General features: G+C 46.1%; 2 long non-coding RNA genes across 2 annotated transcripts in view; one reads left to right on the forward strand and one right to left on the reverse strand.

Annotated features, from left to right (window-relative positions):
• Positions 1-738: 738 nt before the first annotated feature.
• On the forward strand, positions 739-7408 carry LOC129047718 (uncharacterized). Its single transcript, XR_008509471.2, has 3 exons — positions 739-850; positions 3234-3274; positions 7314-7408. It is a non-coding gene; the product is annotated as an uncharacterized LOC129047718 (long non-coding RNA).
• Positions 7293-18346, reverse strand: part of LOC129047717 (uncharacterized) — a 33163-nt gene continuing 22109 nt past the window's right edge. Inside the window, exons 4-5 of the long non-coding RNA XR_010137336.1 lie at positions 17938-18026; positions 7293-9622 (exon numbers count right to left, since the gene is read on the reverse strand). This is a non-coding gene — a long non-coding RNA (uncharacterized LOC129047717). The remainder of the gene's footprint in view (positions 9623-17937; positions 18027-18346) is intronic.

Consider the following 18346-nt stretch of genomic DNA (forward strand, 5'->3'; position numbering starts at 1 on the left):
GTATTGGCCACCACTGCCTGACTCTCAATAAATATTTGTGGAATGAATAAATGAAAGATGGAATGAATGAAACATTTCAGAACTAAAAAGTATTGTGCTGTTGAGATTTGGTATGTCAATGAAATTCAGCACAAATTACAAAGTTGCTACAAAGCCTATGAAAAATTATAAGGATGATAATGACATGGGTGTTGCACCACAATTTTCCAGGACCCAAGCAGGACTATTGTTCTGACATGTATTAACATTGGCAGGTAACCAGAGATTCCACTTCCTTTCTGGAACTAAATTGGCACTCCAGCTAGTACACCTCTAAGGCAGGTCCTCCCTCAGGTTTGGAAGGTTAAGAACAGGGAGAGACAAGTGAGAACCAGTCCCAGTCCTGTGTCACCGACTCCTCCTTCTTCTGCCCGCTGGCTGCCGGAGCTACTGGAGATGTGGCCCTCACAGCTGCTCATCTGTCACAGCATTCACTACAGGTGATTGGGTAACCTCTCCCTCCCATTGACCCCTCCACCACCCCCCCCACCTCCTACTTCACAGGAGATAGAGGTAATCAGAGGACAATGCCCACAGTCACCAAACCTGCAACATTACTGCACCTGAGTCCATCTTCCCCTTTACTTCTCTGTAAAGGATGGAACGAGCCCCAGCTGCATCATTTATTAGCTCTGTGACATGGAGCAATTGTGAGGGCCTCAGTTAAAGATTGTCCCCCACTTTTTTTTTTTTTTGAGGCAGAGTCTAGATTGAGGCTGCAGTGAGCCATGATTGCACCACTGCACTCCAGCCTGGGGAACTGAGCAAGACCTTGTCTCAAACAAACAAACAAACACAGATAATGGAAAAGGTACATGGTGCCTTGCACAAGAAACTTTCTTTAATTATTAATATTGCTGTTACTATTCTTATCATTTCTGTCCAAGGCCAATGCCTTCCATGGTATCTTGCCTTTTCAGAAACTCCACTCTTATCAGTTATTCACTCACCCTGTTCCTTCAGCCTTTCTTCTATAGCCTCCTACCCATCACCATATAAACAAATACAATTTACTTCAATCTTTAAAAATGACAACGTAATTAAGAACTTTCCTTGACCTCACCTGCCCCTCCATCTGTCATTCTTTCTCAACTGCAATCTTTGGAGAGTAGCTCGCATTCGCTGTCTCTGTGATACTGTTTTCCTCTCTTCCTTTCTGCATCCACCCAGCACTCCTCGGAGTCAGTCTTAGCAAGGTTACTAAAACCTCTCTGTGGCTTGATCCAGTGACTGCCTTGAGTCTTTTCTTCCTTGACCTCTCAGTAGCTTCCCAAGTTGCTTATTGTTCCCCCTTTAATGTGCTTTTCATCCCTTGACTTCAGGACGTCCGGCTCTTTAACTCTTTTAACTCCTACTTTCCCAGCCCCTCCTCCCAGTGTCCTGTGTGGGCTCCTCTCCCTTTGTGAGTTCTTCGGCTTCTGCTCATCCCTAAGTGGCTGTATTCTCTGCTGGTCTAGCCCTCGTTTTGTTCTCTTCTTGCTCTTTCCTCTCCTCTGGTTCATCCCAATGATTCTGAGGCTTCCATTATCATCCAAAGCTGGAGATCAATCATCCAGTGCCGCCAGTCCAGACCTCTCTTCCAGGCTCCAGACACATAAATCCAGCTGTCTGCTGCCATTCCCCATTTACATTCCCCACAGGCCCCTCAACATCCACATGCTCAAAATAAGCTCTTCATCTTCCCCCATAAACTAGTCCTTCCTCCTGTTTCCTATTTCAGTGAACAGCATCTCCCTTGACCCAGTTGCCCACGCTAGAAACTTGAGAGTCTCCTTTTACTTCTTCTTTATCCCATCAATTAACAAGCCCTGCCCATTATCCCGCCTATAAATCTCTCAACTCCATTTGTTTCTTTTCACTTACACAGTCACTACTCTCTTGTAACTGGCCTTCTTGTTTCCAACTCCCTCCCTTCTGCAGGATAAAACACAGACTCTAGGCAGGTTGGGTGGGACTGGAGGGGCAGGCTCTGCTCCCTGTGATCAGCCCTTGCGTACCTCTCCGACCTCAGGTCTTTTCTCTTCTTCGCCACCTACCCTTTGCTCCAGCCACACAGCTCCACTTTTACTTTCCAAAAAGCCAGGCTCCTTCTTGTCTTTGGGCCTTTGATTCTGCCACTCACTCTAAATAGATTAATCTTTGCAGCCTTAAGTTTTTATTACCACTGGGGCCATCCCCCCAACAGCTCCCCTTATTTACCCTACTGTAGCATTCCCCACACTGTGCCCCAATTGCCTGTTTGCCTGTCTTCTCATCTAGTCTATGAACTCCTTGATGAAGGGACTCAGCCTCTTTTGTTCACTGCTGAACAAGGCTCTAAGTAGCACCTGGCTCGAGGTAGGTGCTGGACATGTGATTGCTGGGTGAATGAATGGAGGACATGTGATTGCTGGGTAAATAAATGGAGGACACGTGATTGCTGGGTGAATAAATGGAGGACACGTGATTGCTGGGTGAATGAATGGAGGACACGTGATTGCTGGGTGAATGAATGGAGGACACGTGATTGCTGGGTGAATGAATGGAGGACACGTGATTGTTGGGTGAATGAATGGAGGACACGTGATTGCTGGGTGAATGAATGGAGGACACGTGATTGCTGGTTGAATGAATGGAGGACACGTGATTGTTGGGTGACTGAATGGAGGACAGGTGATTGTTGGGTGAATAAATGGAGGACACGTGAATGCTGGGTACATAAATGGAGGACACGTGATTGCTGGGTGAATGAATGGGCCACTGGTTCTTCTACATATCCATGTAGCCAGTAGAAACCTGGTCCTTGGAGGTTACTGCGTAAGCTTTTTAAGCACCTCTTTTCTGAAAGCTCATCACTGACCCACACATTCTTTCCACTGCCAAGCCTCAAACTCTGAGCCCAGGGGTGGAGGAGAGAAGAGGTGGGGTGACCTTCCTTTGGAAGAGAGGAACGTGGGTTCTGTCTCTTCTGAGGTCAAGTCTACCAGCTCCCTCCCTCATTCATTTCTTCTCCACCCCTCAGCATCAGTGTATCATCACTTACCCACCTTGCCTCCCTTTCTACGTCAGAAGAGGAGGGGTGCCTCCTTCCAGCCAAGGTTAGCCCTTCTATGAGAATCCTTGGTGTTATGCCTCTTAGGAACCATCATGCACCCATTGTCCCCTTCTCTTCCCATTTCACAGCATCCTCTCTGTGGTCTCCTTCCTTTCTACAGATATACAAGCTGAATGAAGTCTCTTCTATCTTGAAAACATTGTGAGTTTTTCTTTTCTTTTTCTTTTTTTTTTTTTTTTGATACAGGTTCTCACTCCTGTCACCCAGGCCAGAGTGCAGCAATGTGATCAAAGCTCACTGCAATCCCTACCTGCTGGGCCCAAGTGATCCTCCTGCCTCAGCTTCCCAAGTAGCTGGGACCACAGGCATGTGCCAGCATGCCTGGATAATTTTTGTATTTTTTGCAGAGACAGGGTTTCACTATGTTGCCCAGGCTGGTCTCGAATTCCTGGGTTTGAGTGATCCGCCCACCCTGGCCTCCCCAAGTGCTGGGATTACAGGTGTGAGCCACTGCACCTGGCCAACAAATTATTTCAAAAGGGATCTTCCACTATACTTTCTGCCTCCATCATTGTTTTCACCCTCTCGCTCTTTCCTCCTGGCCCCCTCTCCTTCCCGTCTATATTGAACACACTTTCTCTCTCTCTTTTTTTTTTTTTTTTTTTTTGTTGTTGTTGTTGTTGAGATGGAACCTCGCTCTGTTGCCCAGGCTGGAGTGCAGTGGCATGATCTCGGCTCACTGCAACCTCTGCCTCCTGGGTTCACACCATTCTCCTGCCTCAGCCTCCCAAGTAGCTGGGACTACAGGCGCCCGCCACCATGCCTGGCTAATTTTTTGTATTTTTAGTAGAGATGGGGTTTCACCGTGTTAGCCAGGATGGTCTCAATCTCCTGACCTCGTGATCTGCCCGCCTCGGCCTCCCAAAGTGCTGGGATTACAGGCGTTAGCTACCGCTCCCAGCCGAACACGCTTTCTTTAAGGTCACAAATGACTTAGTCCAGCTCATGTTCGAGGCTTGCCCCTACTCTCTACTGACACATATGCCCTAGGTTTCTGCCTCACCTTCCCCATCGTCCAACAAGGGTTTATTGAGCACCTGTTCTGTGTGCAGCCCGGTGGTGGGGAAGGAAAAGTTATCAAAAAGTGGCCTCTGAACTCAGAGGTGTGACTAAGATACACGCATGGAACTCTACTGAACAGTGGATGGCAGAATATAAGTGCCAAGTTATGTGGCACAGACTGTGCTTCCTACCAGGGAAGAGAGAGAACAGCCAGGCTGGAACAGGCAAAGAAATCTTGAAGCTTAAGGTACGAGCTAAGCTAAACTCTATGATGGGCGGGATTTTGCGGAGTTGGGGTGGAGTTGGGGAGCAAGTGCCAGGTTACAGTAAGACAGGAGCAAGGCCTCTACCATCTAAGATGCCTTCAGAGGTTTTCTTCATATTAAAGTGTAAATGACTGAGAAGGACTAAAAATGTAACCTATTTAAGTTGTACTTGCATTTTACATTAAAGACTTCAACTAAGAAGATGCAGTTTTTTGTTTTTTGTTTTTTATGTTTTTTTTTTTGAGATGGAGTTTCACTCTTGTTGCCCAGGCTGGAGTGTAGTGGAGTGATCCTGGCTCACTGCAACCTCCGCCTCCCGGGTTCAAGCGATTCTCCTGCCTCAGCCTCCCGAGTAGCTGGGGTTACAGGCATGCGCCACCATGCCCAGCTAATTTTGTATTTTTAGTAGAGACTACCATGTTGGCCAAGCTGGTTTCCAACTCCTGACCTCAGGTGATCCTCCCGCCTCGGCCTCCCAAAAGTGCTGGGATGGCGTGAGCCACTGCACCCAGCCTGCAGTCTTAATGATAGAATTTCAGCCATTTCCTGAGTTAGAAAAAAATATAATAGTAATGAAAAAACAAAAAAAGAGTCATCCCTCTCTCTCTCTGTTCAGTTTGCAAGTTTTCCCCTATAAGAATTATGCATGAAGCTGGGCTCAGTGGCTTATGCCTGTAATCCCAGCACTTTGGGAGGCTGAGGAGAGTGGATCACCTGAGGTCAGGAGTTCGAAACCAGTCTGGCCAACAAGGTGAAACCCTGTCTCTACTGAAAATACAAAAAATTAGCCGGGCATGGTGCTGTGTGCCTGTAATCCCAGCTACTCCAGAGGCTAAGACAGGAGACTCACTTGAACCCAGGAGGCGGAGGTTGCAGTCAGCCAAGGTCACACCATTGCACTCCAGCCTGGGCAACAAGAGCGAAACTCCATCCCCCCCCCCAAAAAAAAAAGAGGCCGGGTGTGGCGGCTCACATCTGTAATCCCAGCACTTTGGGAGGCCAAGGCAGGCGGATCATGAGGTCAGGAGATCGAGACCATCCTGGCTAACACGGTAAAACCCGTCTCTACTGAAAAAACACAAAAAATTAGCCAGGTATGGTGGCGGGCGCCTGTAGTCCCAGCTACTTGGGAGGCTGAGGCAGGAGAATGGCGGGAACCCGGGAGGCGGAGCTTTCAGTGAGCAGAGATCGCGCCACTGCACTCCAGCCTGGGCGACAGAGCAAGACTCTGTCTCAAAAAAAAAAAAAAAAAAGAAAAGAAAAGAAAAAAGAATCACACATGAATATAACAGCTCTGCCGTGCAAATATTTTCCTTGATATGAGGTCAGAGCCAGGCCTCAGACACACACAACTGCATATCCTCCCAGCAAGCACTTTGCTCTCAGTGTAGGCTTGATACCATCTCTGTTCAGTGTGCTGTTATATTTGAGGTGTTATTTTAATCAAAACTGTTTTTTTTTTTAAATCTTTTATTTTTTGCAAAATGGTTTGCAAGTAATAATAATAGCAGACGCTTAGCTAGTGTATACTGGAGACAGATTCTGCACTAAACGCTTTGCATATAGTTGCCCCCACGTAATCTTTCAAAATAACACTGTGAAGAAAGTTCTTTTGTAATCCCCATTTACACATGAGGAAACTGAGGCAGCTGGATTAAATAACTTGCTGGGAAGTTAAGGAGTTAGGATTCCACTCAGGAAGTGGGGGGTGTGGGGGCTATATGGTTTCCCTCTTGCAGGAGGTTGTTGTTGACCTGCCAGCTTCCCATGCTGCTGACAGTGGCTTCTGAGCTCCTGAAGCTTCAAAAATGTTTACATTTTATTAGTGTAATGATAGTTTGCAGTATCTAACCCATAGCAGTGTTTCTCAAACTGTGCGAAGGACTAATTTGATTTTTTTTCTTTTTTGAGACGGAGTCTCGCTCTGTCACCCAGGCTGGAGTGCAGTGGCGTGATCTCGGCTCACTGCAAGCTCTGCCTCCCGGGTTCCCGCCATTCTCCTGCCTCAGCCTCCCGAGTAGCTGGGACTACAGGTGCCCGCCACCACGCCTGGCTAATTTTTTGTATTTTTAGTAGAGACAGGGTTTCACCTTGTTAGCCAGGATGGTCTCAATCTCCTGACCTCGTGATCTGCCCGCCTTGGCCTCCCAAAGTGCTGGGATTGCAGGGGCAAGCCACCACGCCCAGCCAATTTGATTTTATTTTTAAAAATTTCTGGGGGTCGGGCGTGGTGGTTCATGCCTGTAATCCCAGCACTTTGAGAGGTTGAGGTGGGTAAATCACCTGAGGTCAGGAGTCCAAGACCAGCCTGGCCAACATGGTGAAACCCCGTCTCTATTAAAAATACAAAAAAATAGCTGGGCGTGGTGGCGGACACCTGTAATCCCAGCTACTCGGGAGGCTGAGGCAGGAGAATTGCTTGAATCCGGGGGGCAGCGGTTGCAGTGAAATGAGATTGTGCTATTGCACTCCAGCCTGGGCGACAAGGGCAAAACTCCATCTAAAAAAAAAAAAAAAAAAAAAAAAAAATCTGGCTAGGCACAATGGCTTACACTTGTAAATCCAGCATTTTGGGAGGCTGAGGTGGGAGAATCCCTTGAGCCCAGGAGTTCAAGACCAGCCTGGGCAACATGAGACCCCCGTCTCTTAAAAAAAAAAAAAAAAGAATTAGCTGGGTGTGGTGGCTCACACCTATAGTCCCAGCTGCTATTCAGAAGGATGAGGCAAGAGGATCACTTGAGCCCAGGAGTTCAAGATTGCAGTGAGCTTTGATCGTGCCACTGCACCCCAGCCTGGGTGACAGAGCAGGACCCTGTCTCAAAAAAGAAAAAATCTCCTAATCATTGCATACAATTTGATAATTGTTATAAGAGTTTCTAAATCCTCTCAATTTCTGACTTATCTTGTTGCAGATGAATAGTGAAGAGTTTGCAGGCCAACACCAGTTCGAGGACAGTATTTTGATGGGCACCAACATGTGGTATCAACAAAGCAGCTTCATACTTTTAAAATTTTATTTCATTCATTCAATACACATTTTTTAAGTGCTTACTACATAGCAGGCACCCAACTAGGTGCTACAAATCAAGTAGGAAAAAAGAACAACGGGGCCTTCATAAAGTTAACATTCTAGCAGGGAAAGAGAATTGAAACAATTTACTGAAAATTAATTAATTTTTATAATTAATTATAAAAATAAATAACACTGGGCATGGTGGCTCATGCCTGTAATCCCAGCACTTTGGGAAGCCAAGGCAGGTGGATCACCTGACGTCAGGAGTTCAAGACCAGCCTGGCCAACATGGTGAAACCCCATCTCTACTAAAAATACAAAAAAATTAGCCGGGCATGGTGGCGGGCACCTGTAATCCCAGCTACTCAGGAGGCTGAGGCAGAGAATTGCTTGAACCCGGGAGGCGGAGGTTGCAGTGAGCTGAGATCGTGCCACTGCACTCTAGCCTGGGCAACAAAAGTGAAATTCCATCTCAAAAATAAAATAAAATAAATAAAAATTAAAAATTAATGCTAAGGAGACGATTGGAATACTCAGCGCTCCTATTGGAGTGCCCAAAGCTAGGCTGATGGGTAAGGGAATGCTTCTCTAAGGAACCCTTCATCTTTGAGCTGAAGAATAAGCAGGGGCTACAGGGCCCCAAATGGGGAAAGAGGGTTCTAGGGAAAAGGAGGGACAGAGAGAGAGAGCCCTGGAGCAGAGAGACACACAGGAGGCTGCTGAAATAGTGTCCTGCAGGTCTCTAGAGCCCATGCCAAGGATGGTGCATTTTATCTCAAGAGCTATGGAAATCTCCTGAAGGATTTTAAGCCAGGGATGCGCAAAATGGTCAGATTTACCTTTTAAAAATCATACTTTTACTTTCCCAATAATTTAAACACAGCAGATTTTCATAATAATTGTAACAGGGAACTAACAATTCATTACAGAGATTTTCGCATGCGAACAAAAGGTTTGGGGCTGCTAATCTATCCCAAGAGTTATTTGTGATTCCCATGGCTCTACAAACACATGATGTAGACAGTCACTTACATCTCCAAAGAGGTCACTATGCTCTTTCTGCCTCCTCCTCTCAGTCCCTACCATCCTCTAAGTAGCATCTTAAGAAGAGCGGCTGTGTGAGGTATGTGACCAAACTCCACCCACTCCTCTTCTTTTGCACTAACAGAACCACAATTTAGTTCAAGCCAGCAATATTCCCAGGAAAAACTCATTTTTAAACCTATTTTAAAATGTGACCATGTGACACAGTTCTGGCCAATGGGAAGACAGCAGAAATCTGCTGAGGATTCAGGGAAACCTTTTGCTTTCCAGATGAAAGGAAGCCGTCTGGCTAGTACAGTCCTGTCGCCTTCTTCCTACCTTAAAAATCAGTCGTGAGTCCCAGAGGTGCTGCAGCTATCTTGCCACCATGAGGCAACAAGCACAAAGATGACAATCCAACATGGTAAGGTTGATGGGACAGAAAGAAACTGAGTCCTTGAGAACTCGGCCTCTGTCCACTTCTGTTCTTCTTGTTACATGAGAAAAACCCCTATAGGCTGAAGCTGCTGTATGTCTGGTTTTCTGATGCTTCAAGTTGAAAGTAAGTGAGCTTCCCAATTGGAAATGGATGGTCCACAAAATCAGATCAACTTGCACAGCACAGTATTCTCCCCCCTGCGGCTGTTCCCATCTTTGAACGTTTAGATATTTCAAAGGAAAAAGCCTTTTCTATTATTTCTGACATCGCTTTGCCCTTCTCACCAGGAGCTGTAACGGGATAAGTAGGCTCTGTCACGGGTCCTTTGTTTCCTAAAAGGGGAAGGCCGGCGACGAGGCTTCGTGGAAAATGCTGATATACTACACCACATCAGAATGTGCTGTTCTCATTTATTTTTTAATACAAACCCATCTTTGCATGTGGGCACTGGCAAAGAGTTGATGGTTATGAAATGTTGGGCGACAGTGGTAATATGGGAGGTGACACACAGCAAAGGAATCTCGTCTTCAAATTACACAGAACACAAAACCATTGTGGTTCATGACATAGCTCCCACATTCTTTCCGTATTTATCCAACGGGGCTCCAGTGAATTGGATGGTGCCTTCTGTTTGTTTAGTGAGTGTGTAAAACTACTGGACGGGGTTGTGTGAAACAATGTGTAAAAGCCACAGTCGCCAGCCTGCTACCGCTACCTGATGTCCGTTTTCCTCTGTGCCACGAGCTCTGCGGAGAACCAATGAGAACAGTTGGTACAAAATTCAGGGAAGAAGTTCAGGAAGTAGTTGTCAGAAATGATGCACGCTACAGTTACTATATTCAGTGCCAAAGCAATTCATTTATCTTTACAGACACACACAAGCAGAAAGGGTGAATTCAAAGGTAGTCCTCTGGGCAGAGAAAACATTGCAATTCTAACACACACTGTCAAGAAGCCCATATGTCTGCAATGTAAAGGGCTTTTCTAAGATTATAAGCTGTCTTTCAAACACAGCAGCTTCTTCTAAAAATAATTCCATTTGATCAGACAAAGTGGGAAGAATGCTACTGGTTGGTATCTCAGGGGCAAAGATAGAATCAAAACAGAGTATAATCTCTCATGCCTACAAAAGGGCCCCAGGAAGGACTATTCATCAAAGAGGAGATGTTTTAAAGGAACACATACACTATGAGAGTGGCCAAAGGAAAATAGAAAATGCTGAAATATATGCAAAATGAAGCCTCTGTGGTTTATAATGAGGCTGAAATCTCACCGATGGGGTCTGGCTTAACTCTGAATTAAGAGAATGAAGCTGAAATCCCCATGACCTTGAGGCAGCAGCTGAAGATTTTAATGTATGTACATTTTCGGTCACTCAACTTTTGTAACATCTGGAGCATGATTAATGCTGTAAGGGGTTTAAGAACTTTTATTGGCACTAATAGTCATTGGTTGCCACTAAAAAGTGGTCCTGCTGCCAGCAAAACAAATGGTTAGGGATTTAAAGCCCCTATCAGGGTGGAAAAGGACATTTTGCCAATTCTAGTTTCCTCTTGGAAACCGTGTGGTCAATTTTCCAAACTATGTTTGAACTTCAAAAGTCCGTACTTGCTTCACTGGGTTAGATGGGCTTCCTGGTATTTCAAAGAAGTTTAAAAAATCTTTGGAAAGTCTAAAAGTTTTAAGATCACAATTTGGAGAAAAAAGAAATATTATCAATATATGTGCAGAAAAATACCTTAGGAAAATTTAAAATATTAACAGCAGTTATATGTGGAGTAGTAGAATTACTACTTCTTTACACATTTTGCATTTTCCAAAATTTCTGTTATAAACATACATTATTTTTATAATCAAAAGACTTTATAAAATACTTTTAAGAAGAAAAAAATGTTTCAAGACTTCCTTCAAAAACAAGGCAGCTTTCTATAAAGAAAAAGGTGAGTTAGGCCAGGCACAGTGTCTCACACCTGTAATCTCAGAATTTTGAGAGGCTGAGGCCAGCGGATCCCTTGAGGTCAGTAGTTCAAGACCAGCCTGGCCAACATGGTGATACCTCGTCTCTACTAAAAATACAAAAATTAGCTGGGCCTGGTGGCACACACTTGTAATCCCAGCTACTCGGGAGGCTGAGGCAAGAGAGTCATTTGAACCCAAGAGGCAAACTTTGCACTGAACCAAACTTGTGCCACTACACTCCAGCCTGGGTGGCAGAGTGAGACACCACTGCAAAAAAAAAAAAAAAAAGAAAAGAAAAAGGTGAGTTGGATTCCACCTCTGGCACTCACTAGTATGTAACGTTGGTATTAGAGATAAGCGTTATAAGATTAAATTAAATAGATATAAAGTGCCTGCAGGGGGTGCAAGACATATTGTAAATGCTTAATAAATGTGAGTTAGCATCATTATTTCACCTCAAACGATGTTCAACATTCAAAACAGTATTCAAAGGGCCCCAGGTATAGAATTCTATTCTGATGAGAAATTTATCTGAAAATTTTTTTTTTTTGAGATGGAGTCTCGCTTTTTCACCCAGGCTGGAGTGCAGTGGTGTGATCTCGGCTCACTGCAAGCTCTGCCTCCTGGGTTCAAGCAATTCTCTGCCTCAACTGGGATTACAGGCACCCACCACCAAGCCTGGCTAATTTTTTTGTATTTTTAGTAGAGACGGGGTTTCACCATCTTGACCAGGCTGGTCTTGAACTCCTGATCTCATGATCCACCCACCTTGGCCTCCCAGAGTGATGGGATTATAGGCGGATTTTTTTTTTTTTTGAGATGGAGTCTCTCTGTGTCACCCAGGCTGGAGTGCAGTGGTGCAATCTCGGCTCAATGCAAGCTCCGCCTCCCGAGTTCATGCCATTCTCCTGCCTCAGCCTCCCAAGTAGCTGGGACTACAGGTACCCACCACCACGCCCGGCTAATTTTTTGTATTTTTTAGTAGAGACGGGGTTTCACAGACCTGTCTTGATCTCCTGACCTCGTGATCCGCCTACCTTGGCCTCCCAAAGTGCTAGGATTACAGGCATGAGCCACCAAGCCCAGCCAACCTGAATTTTTAAAAGGAAGGAAAACTGTCCTGAGAATAGAATTACGGAATAGTCCTTTCATATTGCCAAAGTATGGGAATTCTCCCTTTCTCTCCAACTCCATGGTAAGGAAGAAGGGATCATGATGAGAAATCTATGCAAATTGATTGGATGCCACTGTTTGGGATCAGAATCTGGCTTCCTTACACCTCCCATTGGCTTCCAGACAGATTAAAAATGTGAGACTCTCATGACCACTTGTCAGGGATCCCCATGCCTGGGTCAGGTGCAGTGACGTGGGTCACAGCAGCTGCCATTCCCACAGCTGTTGGCCATCAGCCCTGGCAGGGGCTATTTCAGGTTTTATTGGGTATTTCTTGCCCCACTAGCAAAGCTTTGAGAAATGCTTTGAACTATCCAAAGACCAAAAGGCCCTCCCAGCCTCCATTCTTAAGAGACCAGCCTTCTGCTAACTTAGCCTCAGTGACGGTAGGGTTTCTCTCCTGCTGGGCAGAGACTGTCCCCCCGCTAGGCCATAGCTTTCAGGGAACAGAACCATAAACCTCCTTTCTCCAAGTCAAAACTTTTTGGAAAGATTTTCTGCTCAATTTTTCTAGTCGTTCCAGCTAAATACGTCTAGTTTTAACTCTTTCCCTGCAGTGAGGGTAGTGAATCAGTGTCTGAAGAGTTCAGGAAGAATAATACTAGCTAGCATTGATTACCACTTACTCTGTGCCTGACATTGTGCTAAGCAACTTCTGTATTGCTGTAGATATGTCTCACAACAACCTCATGAGGTAGATACAGTTATTATTACTATTTTATAGAGGACTGGCCCCAAATTACTATGACTCCACGGCCAACTTGTTGTATGTACAGGCCTAGGAGCATCCTTTGCTTTCTCTCTCTCTCTCTCATAAAATTTCTGAAATGATTACCAGTTAAAAATAAGCAAGTTTGAGCCAGACAGGTGCAGTGGTTCAGGGTTGTAATCCTGGTGCTTTGGGAGGCCAAGATGGGAGGATCACTTGAGCTCAGGACTTCGAGAGCAGCCCAAGCACCTATTGGGACCCTGCCTCTAAAAAAAAATTTTTTTTATAATTAGCTAAGCCTGGTGGCATGCACTTGTAGTTCCAGCTATTCTAGAAGCTGAGGCAGGAAGATCTCTTGAGCTCAGGAATTTGAAACTATCATTATCATGCCACTGCACTCCAACCTGGGCAACAGTGAGACTCTGTCTCAAAAAATAAATAAAATAAAATAAGTAAGTTTGGGTCTTTATGTATTCAAGGGAGCAACCTTTGTTAAATTATTTTCCTTTATTTCCACTCTCCCACCCCATTGATCCTGGGTACTTTTCTAGATGATCTTGCATCCAGGTTTCAAATATGATTTGTTTATGTCATGTCCCTAAAGACTGATGCTCTGAATTGCTGGCCTCAATTTTCCCTAAAAGCTATAATATTCTCTTTTATGGCCCAGGGAACAAATGTACCTTCCAGAATGACCAAAAGACAGGATGGGATAGAAAACTGGCCAGAACCATAAGTGCTGAATTTTTTAGTGTAAGGGGAGCCCTGTGGAGCCCATTATTCATTTATCACACAGGCATCCCTGGGCAACAGCTGACAAGCGCAAAACAATGCTCTGCACATTACCAGACTGTCAGGGCACTCGACGCAGGCCAGCCATGGCAGCCCCTTCCTCCATTCTCCCCTCCACCCCCATCCCTTGAAGCCTGCTCATGGCAAACATATGGGAGCCATTCAGGCTTACTCCTTCCTTTCCAATGTCCGAGTTATGTTGACAACAGGGGATTTACAACTGCCCAAAATGGAGCGTTGTGTTTCTTTTGGATTATTCCAAGTTTGGGGCCCGTTAAAAGTTTTGTAACTACATAAATATTTATCCAGAGTTTTTGGTTACTATATAAACATAGCAAACATGACATTGGACCTAAATGCTGTAAGTCACTTAAAAGTCTTCCAGTTAAGAAAGGGGGCAAACTAATAAAGGGCTTCAGAAATGATTATTTTTATTGTGAAATATTTTTACTGCTATTTTTATGCTGGGTTTTAAAAAGTCCAAAATATGTTTATCCTTGACTCTATGTAACTCTTCAGATCATCAGCCAACTTGCTTAAGCATGCTCCTGGCCTACAGAGACATGGGAGAGAATGTGGATGGTGCAGTACAAGGCTTCACCTTTGTGAATATGCTCAGGCCAACAGCTGGAAGCTTAGGATGAGAAATGCTACTCTGAGCTTTGTCACCTTTGAAGGCCAGAGATATTACTTTATGTTCAAATGTTGTATGTTCACATTTGTTAGTAGGTTCTGGTTGACGCTTACACATGCTAGGTAGAAAGAGCTGAAATTTTTAATGCCCAGATATTAATTATTAAGGACAGACACCAAAGTACTCAGACCTAGGAAGGCTCATGTTGTTAATGAAAAACTGCGGGGGGAAATACTATGGTGCGTTATTTTCGTAACCCCTATGTTTGTCATGAAGTTAACCCTCCAGATATAAGGGGTGAAATTCATGAAGTGTGTGTGTGTGTGTGTGAAGTTTGTGTCCTTCAGAGCTGTTGGGGTTGTCTTTTTTTTCTTTCTTTTTTAAGACGAGATCTCGCTCTGTTACCCAGGCTGGAGTGCAGTGACACGATCACGGCTCCCTGCAGCCTCAAACTCTTGGGCTCAAGCAATCCTCCAACCTTAGCCTCCTGAGTAGCTGGGACTACAGGAGCATGCCACCACACCTGGTGATATGGTTTGGCTGTGTCCCCACCCAAATCTCATCTTGAATTCCTACGTGTTGTGGGAGGGACCCATTGGGAGGTAATTGAGTCATAGTGAGAGGTGACAGCGTGCTGGCAGTCCTCACAGCCCTCGCTCGCTCTCAGCGCCTCCTCTGCTTGGGCTCCCACTTTGGCAGCACTTGAGGAGCCCTTCAGCCCACCGCTGCACTGTGGGAGCCCCTTTCTGGGCTGGCCAAGGCCGGAGCCCGCTCCCTCAGCTTGCAGGGAGGTGTGGAGGGAGAAGCGCGAGCGGGAACCCGGGCTGCGCGGGGCGCTTGCGGGCCAGCTGGAGTTCCGGGTGCGTGTGGGCTTGGCGGGCCCTGCACTCGGAGCAGCCGGCCGACCCTGCCCGCCCCGGGCAACGAGGGGCTTAGCACCCGGGCCAGGGGCTGCGGAGAGTGTACTGGGTCCCCCAGCAGTGCCAGCCCACCGGCGCTGCGCTGGATTTCTCGCAGGGCCTTAGCCCTTCCCGTGGGGCAGGGCTCGGGACCTGCAGCCCGCCATGCCTGAGCCTCCCACCCCCTCCGTGGGCTCCTATGCCGCCTGAGCCTCCTCCACGAGCACCACCCCCTGCTCCACAGCGCCCAGTCCCATCAACCACCCAAGGGCTGAGGAGTGCCGGCGCACGGCGCCGGACTGGCAGGCAGCTCCATCTGCAGCCACAGTGCGGGATCCACTGGGTGAAGCCAGCTGGGCTCCTGTCTGGTGGGGAGGTGGCGAACCTTTATGTCTAGCTCAGGGATTGTAAATACACCAATTGGCACTCTGTATCTAGCTCAAGGTTTGTAAACACACCAATCAGCACCCTGTGTCTAGCTCAGGGTTTGGGAATGCACCAATGGACACTCTGTATCTAGCTGCTCTGGTGGGGCCTTGGAGAACCTTTGTGTGGACACTCTGTATCTAGCTAATCTGGTGGGGACGTGGAGAACCTTTGTGTCTAGCTCAGGGATTGTAAACGCACCAATCAGCACCCTGTCAAAACAGACCACGCGGTTCTACCAATCAGCAGGATGTGGGTGGGGCCAGATAAGAGAATAAAAGCAGGCTGCCCGAGCCAGCCGTGGCAACCCGCTGGGGGTCCCCTTCCACACTGTGGAAGCTTTGTTCTTTCGCTCTTTGCAATAAATCTTGCTACTGCTCACTCTTTGGGTCCACACTGCTTTTATGAGCTGTAATGCTCACCACGAAGGTCTGCAGCTTCACTCCTGATGCCAGCGAGACCACGAGCCCACTGAGAGGAACAAACAACTCCAGACGTGCTGCCTTAAGAGCTGTAACACTCACCGCGAAGGTCTGCAGCTTCACTCCTAAGCCAGTGAGACTACGAACCCACCAGAAGGAAGAAACTCGGAACACATCCGAACATCAGAAGGAACAAACTCCAGACGTGCCACCTTAAGAGCTGTAACACTCACTGCGAGGGTCCGCGGCTTCATTCTTGAAGTCAGTGAGACCAAGAACCGACCAATTCCGGACAGAATAGGGGCAGGTCTTTCCCGTGCTGTTCTCATGACAGTAAGTCTCACGAAATCTGATGGTTGTTATAAGGGCGAGTTTTGCTTCAGAAGTTCTCTCTTTGCTTGCTGCCATCCATGTAAGATGTGACTTGCTTCTCCTTGCCTTCTGCCATGATTGTGAGGCTTCCCCAGCCACGTGGAACTGTAAGTCCAATTAAACCTCTTTCTTTTGTAAATTGCTCAGTCTCAGGTATGTCTTTATCAGCAGCGTGAAAATGAACTAATAGACTGGCTTTTTTTTTTTTTTTTTTTTTTTTTTTGTAATTCTAAGGTCTCACTATGTTGCCCAAGCAGGTCTTGAATTTCTGGCCTCCAGTGATCCTCCTACCTTGGCCTCCCAAAGTACTGGACTTACAGGTGTGAGCTGCTGTGTCTGGCCTGTTTTTCTAATTAAGGAGGCACACACATAACCCTGGTCTTGGAGGAGGTTTCTGGCCGAACTCTCTGACCCTCTGTAGAAAGCAGTAGGTCCAGGGAGAAAGCAAATTCCTGGGTTCTGTCCTGCTTCCTCAACCCTGGCCTGGCACCATCTCCTACATCGTTTTTTGGCTCCCCATTCCCTTTATCCAGTGGATAAGGTAAGGCGGGCCCTTCTTTGTTCTTTGCAGCAGATCAGACTGGAACCAGGAAACTGATTATTTTTCTATGTTTGCTGGTACTTGGTAAAAGGAAGCAAACCCTGTAGTGTTGACTTAAGGTTAAATGGGGCGAGTGCTGACGTCATGTGCTCTGGCATGATGTTATCTGTTGGAGATAACAGAGGCAAGCCCTGGAGTCTAGTAGAACACAGCAGGGCTGAAGCTTATACAGCTCTGCAGGGCCTTGATGCAACAAATGCTGGAGACTTCATTTCTTTAAAGGACTTAGCTAATGGTCAATTACTATTGTTAGAATATTATTAATCCCATTCTGTATATAAGTAAATGTTGACAGAAAATGGTTTAATGACTTGCTCCAAATTTCATAGCACACCAAGATTATAGTTACAGGAAAAAATAGTTAGATTTTCTCATTTTCTTTTTTTTTGGAGATGGAGTGTCACTCTTGTTGACCAGGCAGGAATGCAGTGGTGCGATCTCAGCTCACTGCAACCTCTGCCTCCTGGGTTCAAGTGATTCTCCTGCCTCAGCCTCCTGAGTAGCTGGGATTACAGGCGCCCACCACCATGCCGGCTAATTTTGTATTTTTTTAGTAGAGATGGGGTTTCACCATGTGGGCCAGGCTGGTCTTGAACTCCTGATCTCAGATGATCCACCTGCCTCAGCCTCCCAAAGTGCTGGGATTATAGGTGTAAGCCACTACGCCTGGCCTAGAATTTCTCATTTTCAAACCCATGCTTTAGCAGGGAGACTCAGCTGTAAATAAACATGCTTTACATGCACAGTAGGAAAATCAGAGAAAATAACATTGCAGAATCTAGCATCTTTTAGAACCTTTGGATGGAAGTTTCTTTTTTTTCCCCTGTGTACTGTTTGACAGTTTCACTGCTAACATTTTAACTCCTCCACTTCTGTATGCACCCTCTAAGAGGTGATGAGTCATCATTTTCTTTCCCTAAGGACCTGAGGGGCAGAGAGGTTAACAATTTAGCCCAGGACACATTTTTAGAGGTAGAACTATGACCGGAAATCCTAGATATCCTGACTTTAGATTAGGGCTTTTCTCACAATGCTAGAAACTGACTGCTTGAGTTCTGAGCAACTAGTACATACCTGCATGGATTTTGGACTGTGCTGGGTCGACTTGCTTTAACTGGAATGGTTTTCTCAAGTTCCTTTCTTTGTATGCCTCTGGGTGAGAGCTGGCCAAAAGAGAAATTTGTCCAAGATTAGGAAGGTGGAAGTAAAGCAACAGCCACTACTCTCTGAAGGTCATTGTGGTTTGATGCTCTGGCTGGCAGGTGCAGGGGTGCTGGTGGGTTCCAGTTTGTTCAGTTTCCCGTTCCACATCTAGCAACTCTTCCTAAGACCATTAATGGGGCTGGCTCACCATCAGAAACATAGGCTTTTCTACCAGCTCTACTTTCATGGTCCCACTTCAGCAACTGGATGTGCCTAGCTGCCTATTAGATTCCTTGGCAAACTTTGTTCCATCCACACCAGTGCTTCAGGAAGGCTGGTT

The sequence above is a fragment of the Pongo abelii genome, chromosome 1, assembly GCF_028885655.2.
Source record: "Pongo abelii isolate AG06213 chromosome 1, NHGRI_mPonAbe1-v2.0_pri, whole genome shotgun sequence".
NCBI lineage: Eukaryota > Metazoa > Chordata > Mammalia > Primates > Hominidae > Pongo > Pongo abelii.